Here is a 19,029-nt window from a genome sequence, read left to right as displayed (position 1 = left end):
CAACCTAAACCAGGTGAGAAAAAGAAGCAAGACTCTGCTGGAATAAATCACTCTGATATTATTACATCTACTCCTGATACAACACGAATATACTTTACAAGACAGAACAGTGTTCTCAAACATAATACAAGATCACCTTCAGATGATAGGAGCAGAAGGGATAACAGAAAGAGAAATTTTAATTTTGCTTCTTCTTTGCAGTTTGACAGCAATAGAGAAAAGGAACAAATGATTCAGAATGATCCTAATAAATGCACTGAAAAACGCAGGAATAAAAACACAGTGACAAATAAAGGTGCTTCAGAAATTATCCAAGGAATTACTTCTGGAATTAACAGTTTGAGCTGCAAATCACAAATCAATGTGAAGCAAAATTGTAAAATTGCGAAAGGTTATTCTTTTATTGGCAAAGGTAAAAAACAGAATAAAGATAGGTGGACAGATGTTTTTAAAGAAAAAAGACCACATGCATACGGTACAAGATCTGCTTTACATAGTGGCAGTAATGCAGTAGATCATCTTTGTGACACAGGAAAAATAACTGAATCAAGAGAATGCAGTTCTCATACATCAGACATTCCAGATGATATTCAGAAGATGAGTCGGAAGCAAGGTTTAGTAGGACAGATAAGTGATAAAGATAGTCATTTGTATGCAGTGTCACCACTTGCAGTTGCTTTTGCCATAGAGGGAAACTTGAGCTCATCAGATGCTAAGAATGACAGCAGTGCTTTGCCTGATAACAACAGGTTCTTGGAACAGGTGAAAATCAGTGATGATATCAGTAGTGCCACAGATATTATTGTGGAATTTGGAGAAAAGCATTCTGCATCTTCTGGAGCTGAACCTCACAATAGCAATGAATGCATCGGTGTTGATATGTCAGAAAGCACAGGTGAAGAAGCCTCCCAGATAATTTTAATCAGTGAAACTGCCAGTTACATTGATTTGTCAGAGAAGAATCAGAAACATAGCGAATGCATTTCACCTTATTCTCCTGTTTTAGAATCTGAACTGGATCCTTTGTGTTATCTACAAAAGAACTTAAAATGTATCCTTGGATCAGAAGAGGAAACCAGGTTAGACCAGCAGACGGTAGCAGCAGAGGTAAATGAAGGCAACCATTTCAGTCCTGATGACCCTGCAAATTTTCATGATCAAGGAGTGAATGCTGCTGTGCTGTCAGTCTTCCATAAAGGTCCTTTTGTGGCAATTAATAATGACAGTTATTCCACTTGTGGTAAAAATAAACCTGCAGACCAAGACAACTGTGACAATAGTACTCTGAGACCTGTGGATAATTGCGAAGCTTCTGAAATGGAAAAAAGTTCTGTATCTGAAAAACGTGGCACAGAGATCAGCGAAAATGTATGTTCTGGCACCGAGGATAAAGAAATATCAACAAGAAAATATACAGACAGCAAAACTTTACATGCTGCCAAAACAGGTACGACTGAACAGGCACAAGAAAAACAAGTGCTGATGCAGAATGAGTAAATAATTATACCTATTGCAGAAATGTGCATTTTATTGCATCCAGTTTTATCTGTCTAGTCAAGATAACAAAAAAACGTGAATAATACAGGTATTTTATTTGCTGATTTATTACAGTAATGTTTGATATGGCAAATAGTGAATAAAGTAATGGGGCCTGATAAGTTGTACTTCAGATTACTTTGAAAATTACGAGATACCGAGAGACACTGATGGTTGAAAAAAAGGAGATGTGGTCCCGTTTCTAAATATGCAACATTGGCTCATCAAACTGTACAAATTCATGGAGAGAGGACAAATTATTAACCTACTAGTATGACTACAGTGGAAGGGAATTCATGGGATTACTTACACTTAGAGCCCAAGGATTCAAAAGAGGAAGACTAAATGTAGTGGTTCTCTTTGACATTATTAAGGTAGTATAATGCGTAGGGACTCTGGTTTTGATTTACATAGATTTGAACAAAAAAATGACATCTGACACAAACTATCCAGCATGACAGTCGATTTGGTAATACCAGCTTATCTTTGTTAGCCTATAGGACTCAAGCAAGGAAGGAACTGGGCAATTTACCATCTTAAACCTTCCCAGGCCATCTAATTCTTCTCCTTTTCCCACAGTTCTGTGAATTACAGGACTTCTCTTCAAGTGTGCAAGTTATTGCAGTCACATCTTGTGGCTCTCAAGCTTATTTTAGGAAGTGTTTTACTGTGTTTTTCTTTTTCTGTTTTGTTACAAGAGTTCTGCTGATTTTCTGCATTTTTTTCCCAGTGCTTTCACTGTTCTGGTCACTTTAGACCCATAATCCTTGATTTGGGTGTAGTAATGTTGTTTTGTTACTTGACTTTCCTCTCCCACCATTTCTTCCCTTTGAACCTTTCTCTATACGCCTTACTAAAAGATTTGTTTAAGTCTGAATATGTTTTTAGCAATTTTCAGATTCTTAAGTGGCACTACTGTTATATTTCAGATTTAATCTATAAACTTCAAGAAGTTTCACCAGATGTATGCAGTGCCTGAATGACTGCTAAAACCAAAATTAATTTTTTCCATTCCTTGGAAATTGTGTTAGTGTTTGTGCCTATAACTTCACTGTTAATTACTTGATCATGTAAGAACCACCCTGGGCTCAAGTGTGATTCAAGTTTTATTTTGTTCTGTTTTGAACTATACTAGTTAATTGTTTAAAGCAGACCAAAAGGTTTTTCATATCTGTATTTCTTCTAACAAATATTTCCGTAGCCTTATTAAATGTATACATGCTGATGTTCACCTGTGCGTGATTTGCAGTTGGCTTTCTGTATTTGTTTTGAGTGTTTGTTTTTTCTTTCTGCCCTGTCACCATCCTAGTCCTGGCATTGGAGTCAGTTGTCATTTCTCAGTCTGTCTGTCAGACACTGTGATGCCAGTTGTTTTATTTCAGTGTTTAGTTCTCTGAGTCTACTGGTAATGTTTAAGAACAAAGTTTTTTCTTTCTTTCCCTAAATGGTTTCTTTTTTTAAGAATTATCTCCTTAGCCTTGTTTGTAGAGTTGGATGTACCAATGTTGTCTACTTTCGTCCATTCAAACATATGGGTTGTCACATCTGACAGGATCCAACCTTGGAGCTGATCACAAAGCTTATTGGTTCTAGAGCTCTGGCTCTTCCCCAACCCAAAATTCTCTAGGTTGCACTTCAAATACTTGGATCTCTTTTGCCGCTTGAACAGTACAGATGTGCGCAGAGAGCACTCCAGTCCACTTCACTGCAACTCTTCTCCTACTGTGAGAGTTCCCTCTCACCAGTTTATTATTATTACTAGTGTCTTTCTCTTTTAATTGTTAATCTGATGATGTCAGTCTTCATCTATTCTTGACTGATTGGTTACACTTCCGATCCTCGGAACCTATCCAGCCATTAAATAGCTCGCACCAGCCAAAAAACTCTCGACCTAATAGTCTACCCAGAATACCCCTCTCTACATTACCCCAGATCTTGTTTGCCATTCTTATAGAAATGAACCCATTAAAACTTTGTTAAGCGCTTTCATCTACATCAAATAGATGTCATCAGAACACTTGCAGTTGTATATATAAAACCCAGCAAGAAATTATTGCAAGTGTTCTGATGAAGTCTATTTGATGTAGGTGAAAGCGCTTAACAAAGTTTTAATGGGTTCGTTTTGATGAATAAAGAAGTGCTTTTAAAGGAATTTTGGAGTATTCAGTGAGTCCAGACATTCAGCATAGCGAACGGAGTTTGGGTACATTTATTTATTTGTTGACTTTCGCTGACAGAAGTAGTATTTATTCTTATAGAAAGACGCGTCAGCCGACTGTCTCGTAGTTAAGTATATTTTTGAAATTATATAGTTTTCTCCAACATCCTGTGTTATTTCTAGCTATCGCATGTATTTTCTATACCCTTTGTCTACCCTTTCTTATTGTGCAACTGTTTCATTCCCTTAACGTTGTACCACTTGGTATTTTTTGCCTACCATATTTGATAGTTTTCCCTCTCTTTCTCTTACTTTACCAATAGGTAATCTTTCTACCATCGTTGGTAGGATCCTTTCTTCTGTCTGTGTATGACTGTATTTTCTCTATCCTTTTTCTCTGAACTTCTGCCTTTCTTTACTATAATGGCAGATAAGTCAAAATTGACCACTGGCTTCAAGCAGTGCCAAGACTGTGGCAGGAAAATGACAAACTCTGACGGCCATGATAAATGTGTATACTGTTTGGGTGCTCCACATCTAGATATAGAGTGTTCTATCTGCCAGGGCTTTAGTACTAGAGCCCTGATAGAATGTAGAAACAAACTTATTCTTAAAGGGCTCCGTAAGGCACCCTTTGAAGTAGCGTTGTCCAAGGCTGACCTGTCTGCAAAGGCCTCTGGCTAAAAATCTAGTCATTTGGTGCCAACGTTTCCATCGGCACCGACATCTAAAAAACATAAATACCGGTGTGCTGGTTCCTCTTCGGAACCAAAAATCAAAGGTTCCGAAAACCTCAGAATGGACAGAGTCCTCGGCACCAACCACTAACTTGGTGCCATAGATGCTAACCATGACACCAGCACCAGTAACAACTCCAGCTTCGGCACCAACATCTATAGTTACCACATCAGTACCGACATCTCCTCCTGCTTCGCAGATCCTATCTTCTGCACTGGTGCCAAAGTCTGAGATGTTTTATGCACCTAGGACAAAGATATTCCCCATCGATCAACCCTTTTTCGGGATCATCTCCCTAGCCCATTTATAGAGAGGCCAGAATCTCCCTCTGGTTTGTCTGCTTGCTCCATCAGGAGTCTTTCTGAACTTGACATAGTGAAGTTGGTGGATCAGCTTCTGAGAGCGAGGGGCCTTCCACTTTCTTCTTCTCAGCCCCCTCTCCCTCCTGCAGCAGAGGAGTTCTCCCCCAATACTCCTATATATATATTCCTGCTGTGACCTCCTTGGAGGCTTTAGAGCTGTTGACTCCAACCACACAGACTCCAGTGGTCTCGGTGCCAAAAATTTCTTTGTCTTTGGTTCCAGGCATGGCTTTGACTCTCTTGATGCCGTCAGAACTGATGGGTCCCCAGGATCGGTCTTCCATTGTCAGGTCCGGAGGGTTTGAGTCGACCCCTGTTTTTTTATTTGGAGCTGACCTTACCACTTCGGGCTTCACTAGCTGAGGGCCTTTCCTTGTCTTTGCCTTTGGAGGTAGGTCTATCAGAGCGGGGTGTGACCCCAGTTCCAAGTTTGTGAGTATGGAGAGGGCTTTGGTCACTGCTACTTCCCAGGTGGCTTCTGTGTAACCAGAGTCTCACCCCTTGACCCCTGCTTTCCCGGCGCTTACACCAACCTCAGTACTGAGACAGCGAGCTCCAAAGATGCAAGAGATACCATCCAAAGACCACTCCTCCTCCGAGTCCTCTTCAGATATTCCCACTGAAGAGCCCCCTCAAAAGAAATTATGTAAGAGGAAACACCTGGACTCCCCTGAAGAGTCTGTCACTGAGGACACAGATATCGATGAGGAGGAGGGTTCCCCCCTGGTCACCCCCAGAAGATATCTCTTTTGGAGACGTCCTGGAGATCCTCAAACAGAGGAGTAACTGGAAGTCCAAAGACCCTTCCTCTGAGGAGTCTGTGTACTTGCAAGCCTTTGGAGCTCACCCATGTACTTCCTGGGTGACCCCTCCCTCTGACAGTCTTATTAAGTTGATCGCTGAACGGGCTTGGAAGGCTCCTCATTTGATAGAACCGATTCCTCAGAGACCAGATAAAATACTCTCCGCTCCCAAGGATCATCAGTACTGGACGAAAGGATTAGCAGTAGATGCCATGGTGATGGTGGCTGTCACTAAAAAGGAACTAGCTGAGGAAAGTTCCACTGTTCACTCCCTAACCAAGAGTCAAGGGCGATGGACAGATTTGGAAGGCAAGTTTATGCATCATCGACCTTTACCATTAGGTCCTTGACCTTTATAGCACATTTCACTAGGCTCCAGAGGGATTTGATCAAGGAGCTATCAGATAACCTAGTAGGAGTTGTAGCTGAGGGGGTCCAGGAAAAAGTGGCTACCCAGTTAGCTACCCTGGAGTCCATCTCTAATTCATCCATGAGGCTTATTGCACATGCAGCAGAAGGGGTGACCAGGCCAGCCAGTTCAGGTATTTCTATTCGATGACATGCTTGGATGCGCCTGTGTGAGTCTCCGGAGCCATTTAAGTCTTCCTTCATCAGTGCTCATTTGACAGATCCTCTTTATTCAGCCCCAAAGTTAAAGAAACACAATCCAGGTGTGAGAAAGATGGAAAGACTCTGCTTTGAGCATACATTTTTCTGTTACCCAAGCTAAAACTCAAATCACACACAGACTTAGAAAATAAAAATGAAGGAAAAACCAGGGAGTAAAAGACTTTCGTGTAATACCAAATTAAGCGCTTTCGTCCACAATAAAAGGACTTCTTCAGAATCTGAATGATGGTTCTTCCTTCATTTTTATTTTCTAGGTTTTTCTGCTACCCAACAAGCCCATTCCAGGAATCAGAGGAGTGGGAAAATGTGGTTTAAGAAGTCCCAGAGGCATTTCCATGATGCATGTGGTGCAGACTCCCCACAGAACAGAGGGAAGAGTTCAAATAGAAGACACCATCCTAGAGGCAGAGGTGGTCCAAGAACCAGGGTTCCAGGGAGTCCTTCCTTAGCCATCTGTATCAGTGCTCCTGAAAGGAGGCCCAGTTACTTACCACTGGAAGCAGTCATGGGAAGATTTTCTTTGCACCCAACAGCCTGGCGACAACTAACCACAGACACCTGGGTGCTAAGAATTATTTACAGAGGTTACCTTATCCCTTTCACTATTTATCCAAGAACTCAAACAAGACTCCCTAATGTTCCACCCAGTCGGAGGGACCAAGTAGCCTTGGAAATACAAAAACTGCTAGAAAGAAAGTCATCCAAGAAGTCCCACCAGACCAGATAGGATCTGGATTTTAATCAGTTTTCTTTTTAGTGCCAAAAAAGACAGGGGACTGGAGACTGACTCTGGATCTTAGCATTCTAAACAAATTTGTTCATCATTCCAAATTCCTGATGGTTATGGTTCAGTCAGTACTTCCCTTTCTAGAGGAAAATGATTGGATGTGCTCTATAGGCCTTCAAGATGCATATTACCAGATAAAAATGGACAAACGCTCAAGAAGGTTTCCCCACTTCCAGCCAGGAGCCAGTCAGTGTCAGTTCAAGCTGCTGCATTTCGGTCAAACCACAGCCCCCAGGATGTTCAAGAAATGTATGACAGCAGTAACAGCTTGCTTGAGACTGCACGGATTCCTTGTTTCCATATCTAGATGACTGGCTCATCACCACTTCCACCAGACTTCTACTGCTACAGGCGACAGAGTTTACTCTGCAGTTGTTCCTGCATCTAGGCATTAAGATCAGTCTTACAAAGTCTCAACTGACTCCCTCTCAGGATATGGAATTTATTGAAGCTTGTCTCAACACTCTCTCTTGTGTAGCCTCACTACCTGCCCACAGATTCCAGAAAATAAAATCTCAAGTTCATTCTCTCCTGTGCTCAAAAAAAATTACCAGCCCTACTGGTGCTTCAAGCATTAGAGTCCATGGCAGTGGCACTCTGGTCCCACTATCTAGATTTCACATGAGATTACTGCAATGGCTTCTGGCAAATCAGTGGTCCATTCTAACCCACCCAATGAACCACCCCATACTTTTCACCAGTCGCTGCAAAAAGGACCTATCCTGGTGGATGGAATCCAAACAAATTCTTCTGGGCTGCCCCTTTGTCCCTCCTCAACTCAAAGCCATAGTGACCACAGACGCCTCCCAGATGGGATGGTAGGATATTAACTGGGAAACACACTCCAAGGCACTTGGTCCCTGATAGAGGCCAATCTGCATATCAATGTACTGGAGCTGAGGGCAGTGCTACTAGCATTACAAGCATTTTACTCTGCCCTTCCACAAGGAATTATTGCAGTTCAATCAGACAACATGCCCATAGTCTAGTACATCAACAAGCAAGGGGGAACCAAATCGTACTCCCTGAGTTGAGAAGCCCTCCGAGTGTGGCAATGGACCATTGCCTCCAACTGCTTTCTGACAGCAGCACACATCCCAGGGAGTTCAAACGTGATAGCAGACAAGCTAAGCAGATGCATTTTAATGCCTCACGAGTAGTGTCTGTCAGTCCCAAGATAGCGAAGAAGATCTTTCATCGCTGGGCAAGCCTTGCTGCAACCTTTTTGCTTCACCCCAAAACAACAAGTGCAGAAGCTACTTTGCCCTGATCCTCCCCTCACGGGTGGTCCCAAGAGATACTCTTCTCCTCAATTGGCCCCCGGGTCTCCTATATGCCTTTCCCCCTTCCCTCTTTTCCTCAAAAAAGCAGCCAGGTTGAGAAGCAAGGTAATCCTCATGGCACCCTTCTGGCCTCGACAAATTTGGTTTCCCTTCCTATGGCCTCATCTAGTTCACCATGCATGGATTCTGCACACAGTTCCAGATATTCTGTCTCACCCTCAGGGACTGGTGCATCTCAATCTTCAAAGCCTCAAGCTCACTGCTTGGTTCCTCCAGTTCCATTAGTCAACAGGCATAATGATATTCCATCCCTAATATGAAAAATTTTACTGGCATCCCATAAACCATCCACCAGGAATCTCTACCTCAGTAAATGGAAGAGATTTTCAGCCTGGGCTTGCGATAATAGCCTCGACCCCTTTTCAGCCCGGTAGAAAAAGTTTTAGAATTTCTGGCAATTCTTTTTGGCAGGGAAGCTTCAGCTTCTACTATTAAGGTCATTCTATCTGCCATCTCTAGCTTTCATAATGGCTTCGGAGAGCTACCCTTAATTTCACACAGACTATGTAAGGTCTTCCTTAAGGGATCTATCCGTTTAAGGCTGCCATTTAAAGATCATCTACCACCATGGGACCTATTGTCTTGCACTCACTGATACTTACCCCCCATTGAACCAGCAGCGAATTGTGACTTAAAGTTCCTCTCTTGGAAACACTACTACTTATAGCTATAAACTCTGCAAGATGAGTTTCCATATTGCAAGAATTATGTTCAAAGCCTCCTTACTTAATTTTCCATAAGGGTAGAGTTACATTCAGGACCAATCCATCCTTTCTTCCGAAGGTGGTCTCAGAATCCAACATTAATCAGGCCATAGACTTACCGTCTTCTTTCCAAATTTTTCCAGCAAAGACGAATATTGCTTATACCTGTTACATGTTCACAGACAATTACGTTTCTGTCTCAACAGAACAAAAGAATTCAAGGAATCAGAGCAATTAGTTGTGTCCTTTTCTGGTGCAACTGTAGGGAAATCTGTCTCTAAGGTTACCTTATGAAAATGGTTAAGAGATTGCATTACTTTCATTTATAACAGAAAGAATCTGAAGTCGGTGAAGGCACATTCCACCAGATCTATGGTTACTTAAGCTGTTTTCCCTTGTAAAGCTTCCATGAGTGAAATTTGCGCAGCAGCAACATGAGCTACTCCGCATACCTTTATTACTAATTACAAATTGGATTTGGTCTCCAGGGGAAGAGCCACCTTTAGTTCTACCAGGATCTAAAGTAGCTGGGGACTCTGTCCCATCAGTCAAAAATAGATGAAGATCGACAATATAAGATAAAGAAGTTATGTCTTACCATAATGTTCCATCACTGTTGTCAATCTTCATCTGTTCTTGACATCCCACTCTCCTTTCCCCTCCTGTGGATTCCTGGTGGAGTGATCTTTTGTCCTGGGTTTTCTGTTAGGATACTCCTTGGACATGGCTTCTTCATCTTGTATTAGTTTCCATCTATTCTGTAAGTCTGCAAACTCAATCTGAGGTAATGTAGGGAGGGGCATTCTGGGTAGACTATTAGCTCAAGAGTTTTTTGGCTGGCATGAGGAGAATAGCGGACAGATCCATTCTCAGGATCGGAACCGTAACCCATCAGTCAAGAATAGATGAAGATCGACAACACAGATGGAATGTTATGGTAAGACATAACTTCATTTTTCCTGTATAGTTGACTCTTAAGGTGCTTAGGGCCTATCCCATAGTGAGGATCTCTTCTCTGTCTTCTCTCCTTCTGTTTCTTAAAAAAAAAAAAAAAAAAAAAAAAAAAAAAAAAAAAAGTAAAATTTTTAGTTTAAGTTTAATCTTAAGGCTGCTCCTTTTAGCTTTCTTACCTTTTCAGAGTCAACAAGTTTCAAAAAGTGCTTGAAGCGTGAGCACAAATTGCCTGTGCAAGACTCACACACCAAGTGTGTTTACTGTCTCGGTGCCACACACCTAGACCCAGAATGATAATTCTGTGCATCATTTAGTGCCAGGTTCATCCAGACTAGACAGGGCAAGCTGGTTCTAAAGGGGCTCATTCCGACACAGACAGGGGTTACCTGTCACCATCTGAACCATCTGTGCCAGACAAGTGGAAGGCTAAAGTCTCAGATAAGGATAAAGACAGAAAGTCAGATAAAAGAGAAAAAGAAAAAAAAGGAGCAAATCTCCTGCCTAGACTTCAAAAAAAGTGACCTCTGAAACGTACTTCTTCAGTCGATCCCAAGTCAAAGGTTCCAAGAAGATCAGAACTGACACCAACTTATGACCAGTTTCCTCCACATACAAGTTACTCACCTAGCCTGGTGATTTCCAGACTGCATTCTCCCATCCTTCAGGAGAGGAAATATTGACATCCTTCATCGGTAGGGTCATCTACTCGATAGTCTAGAAGCCTCATAAAACTCACTGTCTCCAGGATGATGAGGAAGTTTTTAAGGACACAGATACAGCTTGGGGTTATTCTGGTACCATCTCCTGGAAAGGTGCTGAGTGCAGGCCAACTCACACCTCCCTTACAAGAATCTGTACCAACTGTCCCTTCAGGCTCAGGATTTGTGGAACCAACTGGAACCAGAGCTCCTTTGTCGACGCTGGATTTGCTTACATCTTTGACACCAGCCATATCCCTTTCTCTCTTGACTCTGATGCCCTTTGACTGAGATGAGACTTGGAGACGAATCTTCAGTGCCAAGTTTTGAGGGGAGGGGTTGACATCAAGGTTTTCTGAGCCTTTTCTTCCTCTTTGATCTTTTCCCCTTGATAGCTTGGACCAAAGATCAGCTTCAGGGCCGGGACTCCACTGTGTGGAGATATCCCTGTCTTCCTCACAACACAGAGAGTCTTCCATTTTGGTGGCAGCATTGACTTTCAAGGCCTTTGAAAGGGATTTGGCATTTTCCAAAGAAAAAGAACCTTCAGCCAGCAAGGTCCTGCCTAAACCTCATCTACACTCTGTGTCTTCACCTCTCAATCCTAGTCAACAGGGACAGCCAGTACCAGTTGCTTCCGAGGAAGTTTGCTTTCGTAGCTGTCCATCTGACTCTGTCCCCACTGACACTTAGGACATGCAAATGGAAACACCTGGACTCTTCATCAGAATCCTTCACCAAAGATATGAATTGAAAGAAGGGTAGGGTTCCCCTCGTTCCCAATCTGAAGACGTCATCTTTGGTGACATCCTTGAATTAATGAAGCAGAGAAGGGGTTGGTTGTCCCAAGACCCTTCACCTGATGAGGGAGTATTCTTGGAGGATTTTGGTACTGGATCAACATCTTCTTGAGTGGTACCAGCCAATACCTCTCAACTGGCAGATTTTCACAGACTATTCAGATTTTTACCTCCTATTTTTGGTTTGTTTTTCATAAAATTTGTGTTTTTTTTTTGGCAACTCATAGAGGAATTAAGTCATTAAATAATGACAGACATTTGAGTTACAGACTTCATATCCTTCAGAAAATGCATACTAATGCAAAATCTGTTTTTCTTCCAACTTTCTAAGTTTACAAGAACAATATTTAAAATATGTCCCTATTTTTGGGCCTTTGTTCCCCCCATTTTTTTGGCTTTGTCCAGATTTCTTGTGCTAAAAAGCTGAAAGGTATGTACCACCCATTGATTCCCCTATAGATCTTGTGGCTCAACAGTTGTGGAAGGACCTGGGTGTGGTGGCGCTTATTCCAAAAATGGCCGACAGAATATTATCAGCACCCACAGATCTGAAGCATTGGAGTAATGGCCCACTGTTAGAAACTATGGTAGTGGCACCTGCCACCAAGAAGGAGCTATTACAAGAAAGCTCATCTGTTTATCCTCCCTATAGTGAATCTAGGGTGATGGACAGATTTAGAAAATAGCGACTTTTGCCCTTAGATCGTTGAACTACCTTACCCACTTAACAAGATTCCATAGAGACTTGACTAATGAAATTTCCAAATCTCTCTAAGGGGTACTGCCAGTGGATGTTCAAAAGACAACTGCCTCCTAGCTCTCCATCCTGCAATCTTCTAATGAGGCCATGCATCTGATTTCGAATGCAGCTGACAGTATGGCCATAGCAGCAGGCACTGGTATCACCATGTGCTGTCACACCTGGATATGAGTATTTTACTTCGCTGAAGGTTTCAAGTTGTCCTTCATTAATGCCCTGTATGATGGTTCCACCTTGTTTGGACCTAAAGTCAAGGGTACACTCATCAGTAGTCAACAGGATGTCAAGACTCTCAGCAGTGGGAGTACACTTCTATAACCCCAAAAAATTCTGTAGGAATCAGAAATCAGGGAGGAAGATATGGTTCCACAAATCACAGAACTCATTCCATGCCTCCCAATGTGACGGACCTTCCCATAGCAGATGGGACGATGATTTTAATGAATTACACCCTAGAGGCAAAGGTGGGCCACAGAATCAAGGCTTTTGAGGTCCCTTTTCAGAAGAAGCCTTTCAGTGCTCTTGAACAGTTGCCCGGCTACTGCATTGTGAAGGCAGTTGGGGGGGGGGGGGGGTTTCTCCTCACAACTTCAAGCTTGGCAAAAAATAACATCAGATTCATGGGTGATAAGGATAATATCTAGAGGTTATTTCTTCCATTTTCCCCCAACCCCAGAAAAAGAAGAAAGTCCCCAATGGCTCACCCAATCAGTGGAACTTAGCAGACAGAAATTTCAAAGCTGCTAGAAAAGAGAGTAATCCAGCTGGTCCCCCAGGACCAGTTAGAATCTTGAGTCTATTCCAGGTTCTTTTTAGTGCTAAAGAAAACTGGGGTCCCATCTTAGATCTCAGTCACTTAAATCACTTTGTCAAACAGCAAAATTCTGGATTGTCACAGTTCATTTAATTTTACCTCTTCTGAGGCAGGACGATTGGATGTGCTCTGTAGATCTCCAGGATGCCTGCTATCACATCAAAATAGTGAAGTGCTCCAGGAAGTTCCTCCACTTTCAGCTGGGAGCCAGTCATTTCCAATTCAGAGCTGTGGCATTCAGCCTCACCACAGACCTCAGTTTATTCACCAAAATCATGGCAGTAGTAGCATACACCTGTGCCTACCGAGGAACTAAGTCTTCTCATACTTAGACAATTGGTTCCTCACTGCCCCCACAGAGCATCTACTACTCATGCACTGAGACCATGTACTCCATCTGCTTCTGAACTTAGAAATCTTAATAAATCAAAATGTTAATTGACTTCATCTCAGTCTATAGAGTTCATAGGATGCCACCTAAACACCAAACTTCAGATAGTCAGCTTTCCCCATTGCAGGGTCAAGTCACTCAGTATGACAGCCCTTCAAGTCCTTCATTATTCAAAACTACTAGCAAGGTTAATCTTGTGTCTCTGGGGTCTCATGGCATCTACAAATCTTCTGGTTACTTTAGCAAGATTTTTATGAGAGTGCTGCAATGGATTTTAGCAGTGCAATGGTTTCAGTCCACTATCCCTCTACATGTAAAAATGCAGATTACATAAGTCTTCAAAAACCAGATCACTTGGTGGATAACATTTCTACAATGTTGAGAATATTGCCATCCTGTTGACTCCTGGTAAATGTACTCTTGACTTAAGGTCCATACAAGGGGGAACCATTATACAGGGCATTAATGAAGAACAACTTGAAGCCTTCCTTGAAGTCACATACTCATATCCAGGTCCTTTCCAGACATATCCTCCAATAGTAACAGTGACCACAAACACATCCCTTTTAGGGTAGGAGCATTTAGAAAAGAAGACTCTCCGAAGTACATGGTCAGCAACAGAGGTCAGCTTTCACATCAGTATCTTGGAGCTGAGGTGGTTTTCCTAGAGTTGCTTGCATTTCAGGACTTTCTCCCTAAAGTTGTGATATTCATACAGAGAGACCTGTTTGCTTCCTGTCTAAACTACAAATGCAGCAGGTGCTTTGCTTTGATCTCCCCACAGGGAGTGTCACTGAGGAATGCTCTGGTCCATAATTGGCCCCAGAGTCTCCTGTACGCTTATCCTCTTTCCCCTAATTGACAAGTTCATACAAAAATCAAGACAGTGCAAGGCCAAGTTTATCCTCATTGCTCCCTTTTGGCCCAGACAGACTTGGTCCCCCTTCTTGTGGCCTCTTCTAGTACATTCTCCATGGATGTTGGATCAGTATCCAGGTCAGCTATCTCATCCATCCAGACTGCCTTCTCCAGATTAGAAATCCGTGAAGCTAACTGCATGGTTTCTCCAGTTTTAATCATAGCCAGAGATGCTAGGCTTCCTCCTGCAATAGTCAATATTCTTTCAGCTTCACAAAAACATCTCTTAGGAAGGTTTACAATGGTAAATGGAAGAGATTTTCAGTTTGGGCCTATTCCAAAGGTTTAGACTCTTTTTTTATCGCCAGTTCCTTCCATACTTGAATGTTTATCTGATCTGTTTGACAAAGGCTCCAGTTTTTTAACTATCAAGATTCAATTGATGGCTATTTTCAATTTCATTTTGGAGTTAACAATATGTCGATTGCATTCCCCAAGATCTCAAAAATGTTTCTTAAGGATACATTTCTGTTGAGACCTCCCATTAGAGGCCCAGCACCCTATGGGAGATCACCATTCTGTTACAAGCTCTAACTCAGCCTCCCTTAAAATTTATTACATGGAAAACCATTTTTCTAGTTACAATAACACTGCCAGATGAATCTCTGAACTGCAAGCCCTCTCATAGGATCATAAGATATTAGTAGGCAAATGGCCCTGGGGCCCTTACAAGCCTAGCCAAGAGTTTATCGCCAAAAGAAACCTCAGTCATCACCTGTCTCCCCTGTCAGTGAGGGACATAAGTGTAACCCCTGGGACTAATTTGTGGTTTCTCATCCACTCATCAAGGTTGCGCTTGAAGAGGGTCAGTGGGGTGCTTTGTTTGACGTATATGGGAAGTCTATTCCAGAGACGGGGCAGCATCTGGGAGACAAACCTGTCTCTCCAGCAGATTTTGTTGATGTTGCATATTAGATTCAGGGCTTTTGAGCAGGTAGTGCGTGAGGAGTTAGATTTACGGATATGGAGCAACTCTAGTAGGGCAGGGTCTGAGATTGCCTTGTAGGCAAGACACAGATCACCCATCAACACCCCCATATCTGTTTTTCACAAGGACAGAATTTCCCTTAGAACTAATGTATCCTTTTGTTCTTAAGGTGGCATCCGATACTAATTTATATCAATGCATACATCTTCCTGTTTTCTTTTCCAAGAAGCTTAAACAAGGGAGAATACCTCCAACATTTATTAGATGTTCACAGACAACTCAAATTCTATGTTCACAGGACAGAGGACTTCACAAAGAATGATTGGTTATTAATTTCCTTTGCTAGGCCAAAATTGGGAAAATCAGTTTCTAATGTGACCCCATCCAGATGGCTCTCAGATTGCATTGCCTTTGTATATCATAGAAAAAAATTGCCTTTAGCAAGTAAACCTAAGGCACGTTCAACAAGAGCAGTTTTTATTAGTGCAGCCTTCAATAGAGGATTGTCAATTGATGATATTTGTGCAGCAGCCACATGGGCAACTGTACATACCTTTGTGTCTCACTATAAGCTGGACACACAAAGTCAAGATCATGTTCATGTTTTGGTTCCACCATACTCAAGAATATCCTTCCCTGGTACCATCCAGTTTGACAGCTTTGGATTCTTTCCCTTATGTTTGAATGGATGAAAATAGACAACACTGAGTATGAAAGTTGTGTACTTACCGAAACTTTGGATCCATGTTGTCTAATTTTCGTCTGCTTCAAACTCCCTCTTTCGAACCGCTGTCCAGATTGTCAACTGTGGCTTCTAAATGATCGACTGGAGGTTATTGCCTCTCTTGCACAGTCTTGCCAACCTTTACAGGCTAGTAAGTTTGCTATCCCTTGGCCAAGGTTTTTTCCCTTTCACTAGGTAAATTCACATGTGCATATACATATGTGTACACAAACACTTGTGTTTGTGTGTGTGTGTGTGTATATATATATATATCATCCGTCGTGGATGACCATCACTTTTGACTCCTGTTTAAGAGGGATAATATTGAGAGGCTGTTTACATACCCTTTTCCCAACACCAACATCATCTTGACCACTCTTTGACATACCACCCCACCAATGAAACGCAACCAAGACGGAACTTCTGGCCTTGCTAGAAAACAGAGCCATCCAAGAGGCCCTCCTAGACCAGATAGGGTGCAGGTCTACTTGAGATTCTTTTTATTTAGAAAAATAACAAGGACCTTAGGCCAGTTTTGGACCTAAGTCACCTGAACATCTTTGTAAAAAGACCTCATTCAAAATAGTTGTGTTGTAATTGATTCTGCCATGTCTTCTTGCAAAAGAATGGATGTGCTCTGTGGATCTTCAGAATGCCTATTGGAACATCAAGTTTGCCTCAATGTCCAGGATGTTCTTTTGCTTTTGAATTGTAAGCAGTCATTATTAGTTCAGAACCCTGCCCTTCAGTCTCACTAACCCTCCCCCAAGTGTTCTCCAAGTGCATACCCAAAGTCACAGCCTTTCTGCGGCTCCAAGGAACCAGGGTGTTTCCATATTTGTATGACTGACTCCTGAGTGCCATGATGGTGAAATCATTAATGAAGGCCAGTGATTACCTTTTTTGGCTTTGTCTGTCCTTGAAAATCTCAATCAGTAAGGAAAACTCATTACTAGAGCCTACTCAAACCATTCAGTTCGTAAGTTGCCATTTGGACACAGTTCTCTGCATAGACTATCTGCCTCTGGACTGCATCCAGTAGTTACACAGTTTAATCTAAGAGTCACTTGATTGCAGCAGACCCCCCTCCCCCACACCAGTCTAGCTCACTTCATGGCATCCTGTATTTTAATGGTCTAGTTTGCTTATTAACACATCAGAGTGTTATACAGTGGTTACTACAGGTTCAAAAATCTCAACTAATACACCACCTCAACTACCCGATCATTGTGGCCAACAGTTGTAGATAACATTTACATAGGTGAATCTCATCCCCAGTTGCCTGTGTGGGAAGATCCTTTGTATTTCCTCCGCCACCGGCAACATTAGTCACCACAGATGCATCTCGGTGGGGGTGGGGGCATTTTCAAGGGAGGATGGTCCAAGGTTTTGGAGTGCTCTTGAGGCAAATCTTCACACCATTATCTTGCATTATCTTATCAGCCAACTAGGCCTGCCTCCCATTCCTGACTCCTCAGGTCCAGAGCAAAAAAATGTTTGGTTTGCCCAAACTACATAAGGACCTAATGGACCCCCCATGCATCCCATAGTGGACACTTACAATGCTGATACTTCTACCTTTGCCAAATTCTTAGATATAAAATGAAAGGATCTCTTGAAAAATGAACACCATTTATGCATTGATTCATGGGACTTTCTTGGCAAATGTAACTCGGTAGAGTTTGATTCAACATTTTTCTTTTTAACTATTGATGTCAAGGATCTGTTTTCATCTATACCCCATGATGTGGGTTTGGGGTGGCCTAATGGTTAAGGTGTTTGCCTTACAAACACAAGATACAGGGTTTGAATCTCACAGGGGATAACTGGCTAGGCTTAAAATGGCTCACAAGAGCAGTTAGCCTAGTACTAACCTATGAACCTATGAATTGTTTTGAAGAATATTTGTTTAGAAATGGCTTATTGCAAAATTACATCAATTTATATGTAGAAATAATGGAATTGGTATTGACTAACAGTTACATCTTTTTTGATGAGCAAATATTTCTACAACAAAGAGGTGTAGCAATGGGGGCAGCATGTGGCCCCCTATAAGCTAATATTGTTATGTGCGAATGGGAACGTAGGTTTTTGTTTGGACATGCCCTTTTCCAGAATTATGTACTGTATTTGAGATACCTGGATGATATGTTCATCATTGGGAAGAGTTATTTTGAATTATTCTTGGCATATATTAATAATACTACAGAGTTTTTGAAATTTACACGTGTTAAATGAGGAATGTATTAGTTATTTGGATGTAAATTTGGTAAAATATGTGGGTAATGGTAGATATGTTTCTACCATTTACAGGAAGGCCGCATACTCTAATTTATTCTTGCATTTTGATAATTCACACCCTTTGTCCCAAAAGAAAGCAGTTGTCAAAGGACAATTCATCAGGGCTGCCAAGATGTTATCATTATTTGATGATTTTATGAATGAATGTGCCTTACTGAAATCAGTGTTTCTTAAAAGACTATCCTAAAGAATTTGTGAGGGAGATTAAAATGGAAGTGATAAATAAGCAGGGGAGGGGGGCCTATGTTACTATTTTAATGAGCTTGGAAGCTGATGATGTACAACAAAATGCTGATGTTAATTTTAGGTTGGCCTTTATTACGAGATTTACTGTGGACTTCAATCAAGTGAGGGATGTTATTTTTAAAAATTGGTCTATGCTTATAGACCGTGTGGTAAGGAACAAAATAGGTTCTAAGCTGGTGGTTGTATATAAGAGGGGTAATAACCTGAAGAATTTTATGGAGAGGCCACTTTGCCCACACAATTTTAAAGACAAGAAGCTTTGGCAGATGTCCAAATGTAGGTGTTATCATTTTTGTCCCTATATCAATACTGGGGAGCTCTTCGATATTAATGGCTACCAGTTGAATATTAAAGGGTAGTACAATTGTAATAGCTTAGGGGTAGTATATGGGGCATTGTGTCAATGCTGCCCGGTATTTTCTGTCAGAAAGACT

Source organism: Protopterus annectens, chromosome 2.part2 (genome assembly GCF_019279795.1).
Source record: "Protopterus annectens isolate FY-2018-M chromosome 2.part2, PAN1.0, whole genome shotgun sequence".
NCBI classification, from domain to species: domain Eukaryota; kingdom Metazoa; phylum Chordata; order Ceratodontiformes; family Protopteridae; genus Protopterus; species Protopterus annectens.
The sequence above is the reverse complement of the archived record's forward strand: the minus strand, read 5'-3'. Positions refer to the sequence as shown.